The sequence below is a fragment of the Chrysochloris asiatica genome, unplaced genomic scaffold (assembly GCF_000296735.1).
Source record: "Chrysochloris asiatica unplaced genomic scaffold, ChrAsi1.0 scaffold00011, whole genome shotgun sequence".
Taxonomy (NCBI): domain Eukaryota; kingdom Metazoa; phylum Chordata; class Mammalia; order Afrosoricida; family Chrysochloridae; genus Chrysochloris; species Chrysochloris asiatica.
In genome coordinates this window covers 31925088-31935283 of record NW_006408529.1, presented here as the reverse complement: position 1 = coordinate 31935283, position 10196 = coordinate 31925088, and the positions used below count along the sequence as shown (strand labels likewise).

Below are 10196 nucleotides of genomic sequence, written 5' to 3'. Positions count from 1 at the left end.
TCTCCATATAAAACAAGCTTTTTTGGAACAATCTTTTGCTAGTGTAATAATTGTGGGAGACTGTGTTTCCCATCTTGACCAAATCACCTTTCCCGAGATGGAAGAGAACAGTAATGTTCTACTTCTCCTCTGGTATTGCTTTTCATAATACCAGAGAAATCTTCTACTGTAACGTCCTAGGCATCCTATTCCTTTTATCTTAAAACATACCGAGAACTAGTTTTATAAAATTGATACTAGCAATGAAAGACTGAGGGCAGTTGGGTATTATATTTTCTTTTTTGGAACAAATTTCATATTTGATTTTCTTATTCCTTTCTGGCATTCTCTAATCTACAAAATCAAGATGAATTGTAATATAGTTACAATGAATATAGCCTAGTCACTGCTTGTGTACACACAGCCTTTAATAACATTTCATGGTCATATTGTGCTTCCACTTCTTTGTCCTTACTTTTGGTATAATCCCCTTGTAATCACCTCTCTGCTCCCACTCTCCCCACCCCCACAGACACACATACACTCCCCACGATTTACTTTATTTAGATTTTGGAGATCAAGTCTTATTTCTAAATGAAGTCCATTTAAACATGTAACCCATGAAATTAAAAACAAACAGAAAACCCACAAAGTATTCTTTGGAAATATTAGATTTCTTCACCCTAAAATATGAAGGAAAAGTAAAAAGCAAGACATTTCCTGTCTCGTGGTGATCCCATGTTTGTCCGAGCAGAACTATTTTCAGTGACTGATTTTTCCCAAATAGATTGCCAGGTCTTACTTCTGAGATGCCTCTGGATAAACTCTAACCACCAATGTTTCTCCTAGCAACTGAGTTCATTAACTATCTGCACTGCTCAGGAACTTCCCCCTAAAATATACCCCCCTCATTTTGTCCACTTTCATTAAGCTTATGTTTACTCAGAAGTAACCCTCTAGTTCTGGTGGAGATTCTGGAGAGGGTCATATTCTCCCAGTGCTACCCAGTGAGCTGTTTTGAAGCTCTGAGATATTTCTATTCTAGTCAGAAGATCTTAATTAAAATTTCAGTTGTTCCTTTTTCCTATGATTTCTATTGTAATCTCTCTGAGAAGAGTAGCGATTAGAACCCTATTCTACTTGCTTGAGGAGTCCTGGTGCAACACTGTGGGTTAATGCACTGAACTGCTGCTAAGTTGGTTTGAATCACAGGGTTAATGGTTTAAGTTCACCAGCTGCACCTCAGAAACGCTATACAGAGTTGCTGTGGAATGGAACTAACTCAATGACACTTAACAACCACAACAGCACAATTAGAGTCAAATTGTCACCCCAATTGTAAAAAGTAATATTGTTTGCTATCTATTCTTTTCCTGTTTGTTAATAAGTCATATGCTTGCTCCCTAATAATTCCACTATTTTTCTGTCTTACTCCTTCCTATATTGACTTGTAGCGCCTTGAGAGTAGTGACCACCACCTTTTCCTCTTCCCTTGGTTTCCAAAGTAGCCGGTTGGTACTTGATGCTTAGTAGGTGATCAATTAATATTTCTTACATTCAGTTTAGTTATGATGCTGTTGTTGCTGTTAAGTGTCATTGTATGACAAACAAGAGGCTTCAAAAAGTTCATGGGAAAATAGAATGAAAAGATAAAAATCTGAAATATAGACTTCTTCCTCAACATAAATTCCATCAAGGTCAAGATATAGTTATAAGCAATGATACCAGCCATTTAGTCCATTCCTAAAGAACTGAGGGTTCTGGGAATTTAAACAGGGCTGTGCAATTGGCTTTACATTATTAACTGAAGAAAAATGAGTGTCCTTACAGATTTTCTAAGATTAGGCAATAAAAAGAAATCAAAAGAACTAAATCACAACTGTAAGGTGGAGTCCTAGTGATTTCCCATCAAAACTCTCACAAAATCACCCTAGTTTGAGGAGAGGAATGAGCAGGAAAATTGTTATGGTGGAGAAAGACTCTCTGGTGAAGATTTCCTGGGCGTTTTTCTGCTAAAGTTTTGACTAACTTTCTCAAAACAGTCTCATAATAAGTAGTTGCTATCATTCTTTGACCTTTTGTTGTTGTTGTTCTTGTTGTTAAGTGCTGTTGAGTCGATTTCTACCCATAGCAACCCTCTATAGGGTTTCCAAGGAACAGCTGGTGAGCTTGAACCACCGACCTTGCAGTTCAAACGACTTTGCAGTTGGACATCAATACGCAAAATGCCTTAAGCATCCCCCAAGAAAACTGTTGCCATGACCTTGCTCTTGAATAGTCTGTTTTCCCTTTGAGTGGACCACTTTAACCTCGTGGTAGCCTTTGTTTTGACTGTGCTTTGTTGTCAGGGTCGTACTGGCAAAGCCATGTTTCATCACCTCTTACAGTGCCCAAAATGCTTCAGGATCTGGGTCCCACTTCCATTGCAAATTCTGCCCTTGTCTGCAGTTGATCTGGGCATAAAAGTTTGGGCACCCATTAAACAGAAAGTTTGCTTAACTTTAATTTTTCAATCAGAATTATATAAGCTGAACCAATGGAGATGTCTATGGTGTTGACTATTGTGTCAGCTATTAAAGAGAAGTCCTCTTCAATTGGCACATGAACAAGATTATGTCCTCACAAACTGATGTGGGTGGTCTACCACTGTGCTTCATCTTCAAAATTGTCTCCCTTCTTAAAGCATGTTTTCTATTTGTAAACTGCTGATTTATTTGGGGTATTGTCCCCATACACTTTTCATAAAGCATCACTTCACCATAAATTTGATGCTGCCCTTGCGTCAATTTTAGCAGTCTATGTTGCTCAGAGACGCACTTTTTCTAAATGGATACCTTATCCTTCTTAGTACCTCAAACTAGATCCTGTTCAGACACGTTATACAAGTAAGTACAAGTTTATATTGGTGCAAATTGTTTTTTGAAATCTATGGTTAGTTTTTTAACAATATGCATTTCCATGAACTTTAAGATTCCTTTGTATGTACGTGTGCCCAAGGAATCTTTAAAAAATTTCATGGAAAAATTCCATTATCACTGAATTCCATTTTCCTATGAACGTTTTCAAGCTTTTGCTTGTGTTTGTGTGTGAGTGTGTGTAATAGCAAGGTATAGGAGTCCTTCGGTGGTGTAAATAGTTAAATACTTGACTAGTAACTGAGTAGATGGCACTTTGAATCCACCCACAGGCACCTCAAAAGAAAGGCCTGAGAATCTACTTCCAGTAGATCAAAACCATTGAAGACCCTATGAAGCAGTTCTACTCTGAAACACAAGGGAGCACCATGAGTTGGAACTGACTCCATAGCAACCACTGGACAACATAGGTTTGTACGGAAAGGTCGGTGGTTCAAACTTACTAACTATTCCTCAGAAACCCTATACAGGTTTGCTATAAGTTGTAACCAATTCAACGACATTTAACAACAACATATATATATATATATACACCTTGCTATTATTGTTGCTGGCATCCTGGTGTGGCACTGTGAGTTAATGGTTCAGACTGCAAAGCAGTTTGAACTGCAAGGTCGGCAGTTCAAGCTCACCAGTCGCTCCTCAGAGACCCTGTATAGGGTCGCTATGGGTCGGATCCGACTCGATGGCACTTAACAACAACAAATTATTATTGCTGTTGTAATTTACTTATGTTGTAATTTACTTACACAATTATATATATACACACACAGTTTATCTAGAACAATGCAAGGACTAGGGGATGCAACCACACACACAGTCCAAAATCAACATATAACTTGACTCCCTAAAAATGTAACTGCTGTTAACCTGACGCCTTGCTGATACCAACACATATTTTGTACGTTATATATGTCACATACTGCACCCACATGAAAGCTGCATTTCCAATATGAGATAAAAAGGTGCTTTGTAAACAGTACAAGGGTTTTGCATCTGCTGATGTACCTGCAGTAACGGCTTCACAAATTTCATTTTCTTTTCTTTTTTAACAATGGTCCTTATGCTGGATTCACGTTATCTTGAAATGGAAGGCAACCACAGCTTCGGACTTCAATCTGTGATATATACCAAGCAATTCAGGTTTTTTCTGGTAATGTCATAGTTTTTCTCTACTTCTTGAGAACACTTCCAGCATCAGTAGTGGCACTTTGAATGGGTCCAGTGGTTCTATTCAAGGTTTACAGTACTGCACTAACCATGATAACTATGTGCAACCCATGCTAGAACACTTTTTACTGCAATATGCAATTTACTGGAGAGACAAACTGTTCACGCACAGATGATTAGTATCTTAGGGTGCTAAAAAACATTCCACATCTAAGTGGACTCACGCAATTTAAACCAGTAGTTTAAACCAGTTAAATTGTTCAAGGGTCAACTATATGTATATGTATATTATATATGTATGTATCTAATGTTGCTTTTAAGTGCTGCTGAGTCGGTTTCTGATTCATAGAGACCCGGTATCATTTACTAAGGAGACACTGGTGAGCTTGAACCGCCAACCTTGTGGTTCAAACCTACCTTGCAGTCCAGCGCATTAACCCACAGCGCCATACCAGGACTCCATGAGTGTGTGTGTATGTGTGCTTGTTGCTGATAACTGTTGAGTCCGTTCCAACTCATAGTGACCCTATATAAGGTTTCTGAGGAGCAATTGGTAGGTTTGAATTGCCAGCCTTTTGATTCACAGTCCAGTGCTTATTCCACAGTGTCACAAGAAAATGGGGTAGTATATATGGAGTCCTGGTATGGCACTGTAGGATAAGCACTTGACCTCAAGGTCAGTTTGAACCTCAAGTCGGCATTTCAAACTCACCAGTTGCTCCTTGGAAACGCTATACAAGGTTGCTGTGAGTCAGAACCAATTCAATGGCACTTAACAACAACAAAAATATCTATATCTAAGGGAGGAAAAAAAAAATTGAATTCAGATGAGCCCTTGGAGCTCTGGTAGTGTAGTGGTTACGAGTCAGGCTGCGAACCTCAAGGTCAGCAGTTCGAATCTACCAGCTGTTCTGTCAGAGAAAGATAAGGCTTTCTGCTCCTGTAAAGATTTACAGCCTTGGAAACCCTATAACCAGGTCACTATGAGTCAGAACCGACTCCACGGCACACCACCACCACCACCACCATAGCTCTGGAGTACTTAGTACTAAAAGGAATGCATTTCAAGAACTGAAGTCCAACCGGTCTGCGAGTGTAAGAGTGAAATTCGTCCCCAGCCCCAACCAGTGAAAGACCCACACATCTAGGAAGCACCCAGATGAGAGACATGTGGTATCATGGCCGCACACAGTGATGATGGTGCAGCCTTTGCTGTAGAGGCTTCTGGTGGTAGTGTCAACAGATGCACAAAATCTGAGAAGGAGTTGGTAGTACAGCTTCCTGTGGTGGATGTGAAAAGTGACAACTTTAAGGAGATATGGCCATCCTCCTGTTGGCCATAAAGAGAGCTAGCTTCTTGGTTTGTAGACACAGAATTGAAAGGGTTTGGGGACAGGAATAGCTTGGTAAACCGATGGATAGAAGAACATTACAGGGCCTTGGCCAAGTTGCCAGCACCCATTCTATCCTCTCCTTGGGCCTCCGTGTTTCAAGGAGCAGTCAGATAAGGGTGAACACTTTTACCTGGCCCAGTTATTCAATCTGATCCTACTGTGCATGGAGGAATATGTCATAGAACCAAATCTGAGCAGTTCTTGGTACAACATGGTTTCAACTTCAACTGACAGTGTGCTCAGGGCATCCCTGCCACAATGGCAATGACAAGGGTGATGAGAGCCAGAGCCAGTCTGTATGGACACTGTTCCTGAGCTAATCTGGGCCCGCCGGCCAATGGTGCTACACAGTGGTCTCATAGACTTGGTGTTTTTATACCAGAACTTACATGTACACTTGCCTGGAGTCTGGGAACCTTCACTGCTGACCTGTGTGAGATGTTCCCAGCTGGCATTTATGACACTAAATATGCTGTTGAGTTTCATACCTGCTTTGTGGTCTCCTACTGGTGTGGTACTGTGGGTTAATGCGCCAGACTGCAAAGCCATTTGAACTGCAAGGTCGGCGGTTCAAGCTCACCAGCTGCTTCTTGGAAACCCTATACTGAGCAGGGTCACTATGGGTCGGAATCGACTCAATGGTACTTAACAACAACAACTTAGAATATGCCTTCAGGAAATGTGAGTGGGGAAATGGGAAGCAGCGGGCAGCTGGCAGTCCACAGATTACCCTGGGGTCCTGCAGCTACCCTTCCAACATGAGGGCCCATATTGACTACTGCTTCTGCACATCTACCACCCTCGTCCCGATCCTACCAGCCTCTGTGACAGTTTCTCGCTACGGATGGTGCCCCTTAGGGTCACAGTGTCCTCAGTCCCATAATACCGACCTCATCATTGACATTGATGAAGCTGCTGTGGAACATAAGCAGAAATGGCAGCAAAGACAAGAAAAACAGCATAGAACTTTGTTAGGCCTGTCTGGCGCACAGACTTCTGGACAAGTTGAGGATGGTCCTCCCATGAAGCAAGACTGAGGGTATTAAGCAGGAGGTGGCTGAGAACGAGATTACGAAGCAGCCTGGCTGTGAACAAGAACTCAACAATGACCTAGAGATGGGCTTTAAAACAATAGGACCTGGAAGTACCTCAGATGTGGGAGACAATCAAGGCAGTCCTAAGCCAATGCCTGGGGATGGGCTGCACTGAGCTAGTTTCGAATTCTTTATGACAAGTCATGTGATGGCCTATGAAAGAATAAGCCAAGGGTCCAATACTGCAACTCTGGACTTTGGCTACCCAAATGCCACAGCAAGGTATACCTGAGTGGCAAAGCTGTAACCCTCACTGTAGCCCAGAGCTAGTTCTCCGAGTCCTCTGAATCCCATGGCCAGAAGATGAAGCTGGTCTGTGGCAGCAGCTGACCCAACTTCTAGTATTTGAGGCTTAGTAAGAGTAGGTGAGGGTGGTATAGAGGAGTTTGGGTCCCTCTGGCCTAATAATGTCATATTCCCAACTACTGTAAAGTTGGGGACAGAGTGTGGGGTCCTGGCAGAAATACCACATTGCCCCTGGACCATCCTCTTACCTTAGAGACTGAGGTACAAAGCTACCAGTAAAAAGGCTAATCATAAAAATTTATATATATATATAAAGGAATGCATTATTTCTTCTCTCCTTCTCATTAGATAACTAGAAAGGAATCTTCTGGCCTAGGGTTTTTAATTCAGCCCTTGTGAAATTTTGGGGGTAGTCATATGTGTGTATTTTCCAGGGAAAGGGTCCAGGAAATACAGAGTTGTTGTTGTTCTTGTTAAGGGCCATTGAGTTGGTTCCAATTCATAGTAACCCTGTATAGGGTTTCCAAGGAGTAGCTGGTGAGTTTGAAGAGCCAATCTTGAGGTTAGCAATCCAGTACAATGGTATCCTACAATGCCATACCAAGACTCAAATAAAGAAATCTAGACATAGATAGAGTGATGAATATATAGTGGTTACAAGTTCACCAGTCACTCCTCGGAAACCCTATATGGGGGTTGTTAAATATATATATATGCAAATTCAAAGACCAGAAAGCAGCTAGCAAAATCACAGCTCTTAAATAGAGACTGAGATTGAGCTGGGGGTGCAGAACAGAGGGAAATCAGTGTGCACCCTCTATAGTTTTGAGAATGATTGTATGTGATGTTGTTGTCATTGTTGTTGTTAAGTGCCATTGAGTCTGTTCCTACCCATAGCAACCCTGTACAGGGTTTCTGAGGTTGTAAATCTTTACGGGAGCAGAAGCCTCATCTTTTTCCCACGGAGCAGCTGGTAGTTTCGAACTGCTGACCTTGCTGTTTGCAGCCCGATTCGTAACCACTATGCTGTCAGAGCTCCTTGTTGTTGTCATTAGGTACTGTCAAGTCAGTTTTAGTCATAGTGACCCATGTGACAGGGTCACTGCCCTGTTAGGTTTTTCTAGGATGTCATATTTATGGGAACAGGCTGCCAGAGTTTTCTTCCACAGAGCCACTGTGTGGGTAAAACCTCCAGCCTTTTGGTTATCAGCTGAGCACTTTAACCATTGCATTACCAGGGATCCTTCATATGTGATAAGAGGGGGCATTTGTGGTAGTGTGATATCCACGTAAGTATGTGGAGACTAGGGACAGTGACTGAGAAATGGGATCTTACTAAAAACCCAGTCACCTCCTTTGCAGATAAAGAATCAGGCCTAGCTGCGCTCTTGCTGCTGCTCCAGTTATCTCTCAGGAACTCTTTCTATAGCTTCTTGGCACAGGAGATACAGTTTCTAGCACTAGGAGCCTTGGATGACAGACTCACTGTCATGAAAAAGACAAATTAATAAATGTGAACCATGAAGCATAATTACCAGTACTTGTCAAAGTGACCTGAAAGCAATTGATAATATGAATAAATACTGAGTTGTCAAATCACACTAAAATGATTTAATGAAGTTTAGTAATATTTTCTTTTTAATTAAATTGAATAAAGCATGAAACTTTGAGAAATTTTATGCTGTAAATGGAAAATGCCCCCCTTTCAGTTCTATTCTAAAAGAATTTCAGACTATAATTTCATAGCCTCAGGGAGAACAGGATGTGTCTGAATCTTTGAGCCTAACTAGGAACGATTAAAGATAATTATTTGAACCAACAGGTCATGAAGACCCTGGGAATGGAATGTTTTCAGAACTAGAAAAAAAGGTTCCACTCTCCTCCCCTCACTCTGGAATGTAAAGAAATTAATGAAAAACAGACCAAACGCTTAACTGATGTATGCTGCCCAAAGTAATGTACTCACTCTTTGTCTGAGGCAGGACAGATCAGGGAAACTAGTCCCCCTGTCCTCCTGCTTGCTGGCTTTCTGTTAAGAAAGCTAAGTTGGGTCTTTCCCTGTCTCCACTATAGATTGTGGTGACAGGCAGCAAACCCTCTTTTGGTTTAGTAATGTTTTAGCAACCTTGCTCACAGATGACGTGGAGTTTCTCTGGTGAGTCTTATTGCTGTCAAAGGGACCGCTTTGCAAGTACCATAGCTTGCTGGTGGGTAGAGTCCACTAGCGTCCTGGACACGTGAGCCCAGCAGCGGGAGGAAGGGAACACTATGATCAGCATTGCCCAGAATAATTTTTCTTGGGAGCCTTAGGCTCTGTACCTCTGTACTCACTGTCGCTTTCACCTGAGATCCTCTTGCTTTATTCTGGGTCATGCATGTCAGGTATAAAAAGTGCCTGTCTATATTGGTATCTGTTACAGTTAACTTCTATCTGAAAATGGGAGCATGGCCTCAGTCCCCAAAATAAGCTGTTCGGAGCACATTTTATCTGTTTGGTCTTTATGTGGGTACCTTCTCATGACCAAGAATGAGGTGAAATTTTATTATAACACCACATGGTCCGTGCATTGTCTGAATTCAGGAGAAAATTGGCCCATGAATAGGCCTCTAAATTATTATACCATCTTGCAGTTGAAACTTTTTGTCAAAGATCAGGAAAATGGAATGGAATCCCATATTTACAAGCTTTATGATCCTGCATAATAAAGATACCATCAGGAGGAGCTAGGGCTGGGCAACACAGTTACAGAATTAGCAATAGAACTAAACCAGCAGGGCCAGCCGACAGGACAGAACTAGGTACACACCACTTTCTCTACTTCTGATCTATTGAATTGGAAAAACTAACCTTCAATATCGCACTGATCCAACTAAAGGAACAGATCTAATAACTACTATTTTTTCCACTCACCACCCCAATTGGGCAGATGGGTAAGCTCTGTTGAATATGCTTCTCACCAGTGATGAGGGAAAGTTGGTTTTGGATAAGACCCTGGAGGAGGCTGAATGACTTCATGTGCAAAGTCCGAATGATACTCCAGCCCCTTTAATGGAACCAGACTAGAACCCCAATGCCAGAGGACTCCCTCTTCTTAACCATTATAAAAAGACTAACGACATTGGTAGGACATCAGAAGGAAGTTCTTAAATGAAAGAATCTTACTATGGTTCAAGAAGTTCAGCAGACACCAACTGAAAACCCCTCAGAATTCTTGGAAAGAATTTATGAGGCCTACAACATTCTTATCAATAGAGAAAAGATTGAAGTTGTCAAGGACTTCATTCTTCTTGGATCAACTATCGACACTTACAGATGTAGCAGTCAAGAGATCAAATGACGTGTTGCATTAGGCAAATCTGCTGCACAAGACCTTTTGAAAATGTTGAAGAACAATGAT

The 10196-nt window shown here is 41.5% G+C and overlaps 1 pseudogene; it reads left to right on the top strand.

Moving 5' to 3' along the window:
• Positions 1-5242: 5242 nt before the first annotated feature.
• Positions 5243-6882, top strand: LOC102839021 (annotated as a pseudogene).
• The last annotated feature ends 3314 nt before the right edge of the window (positions 6883-10196 follow it).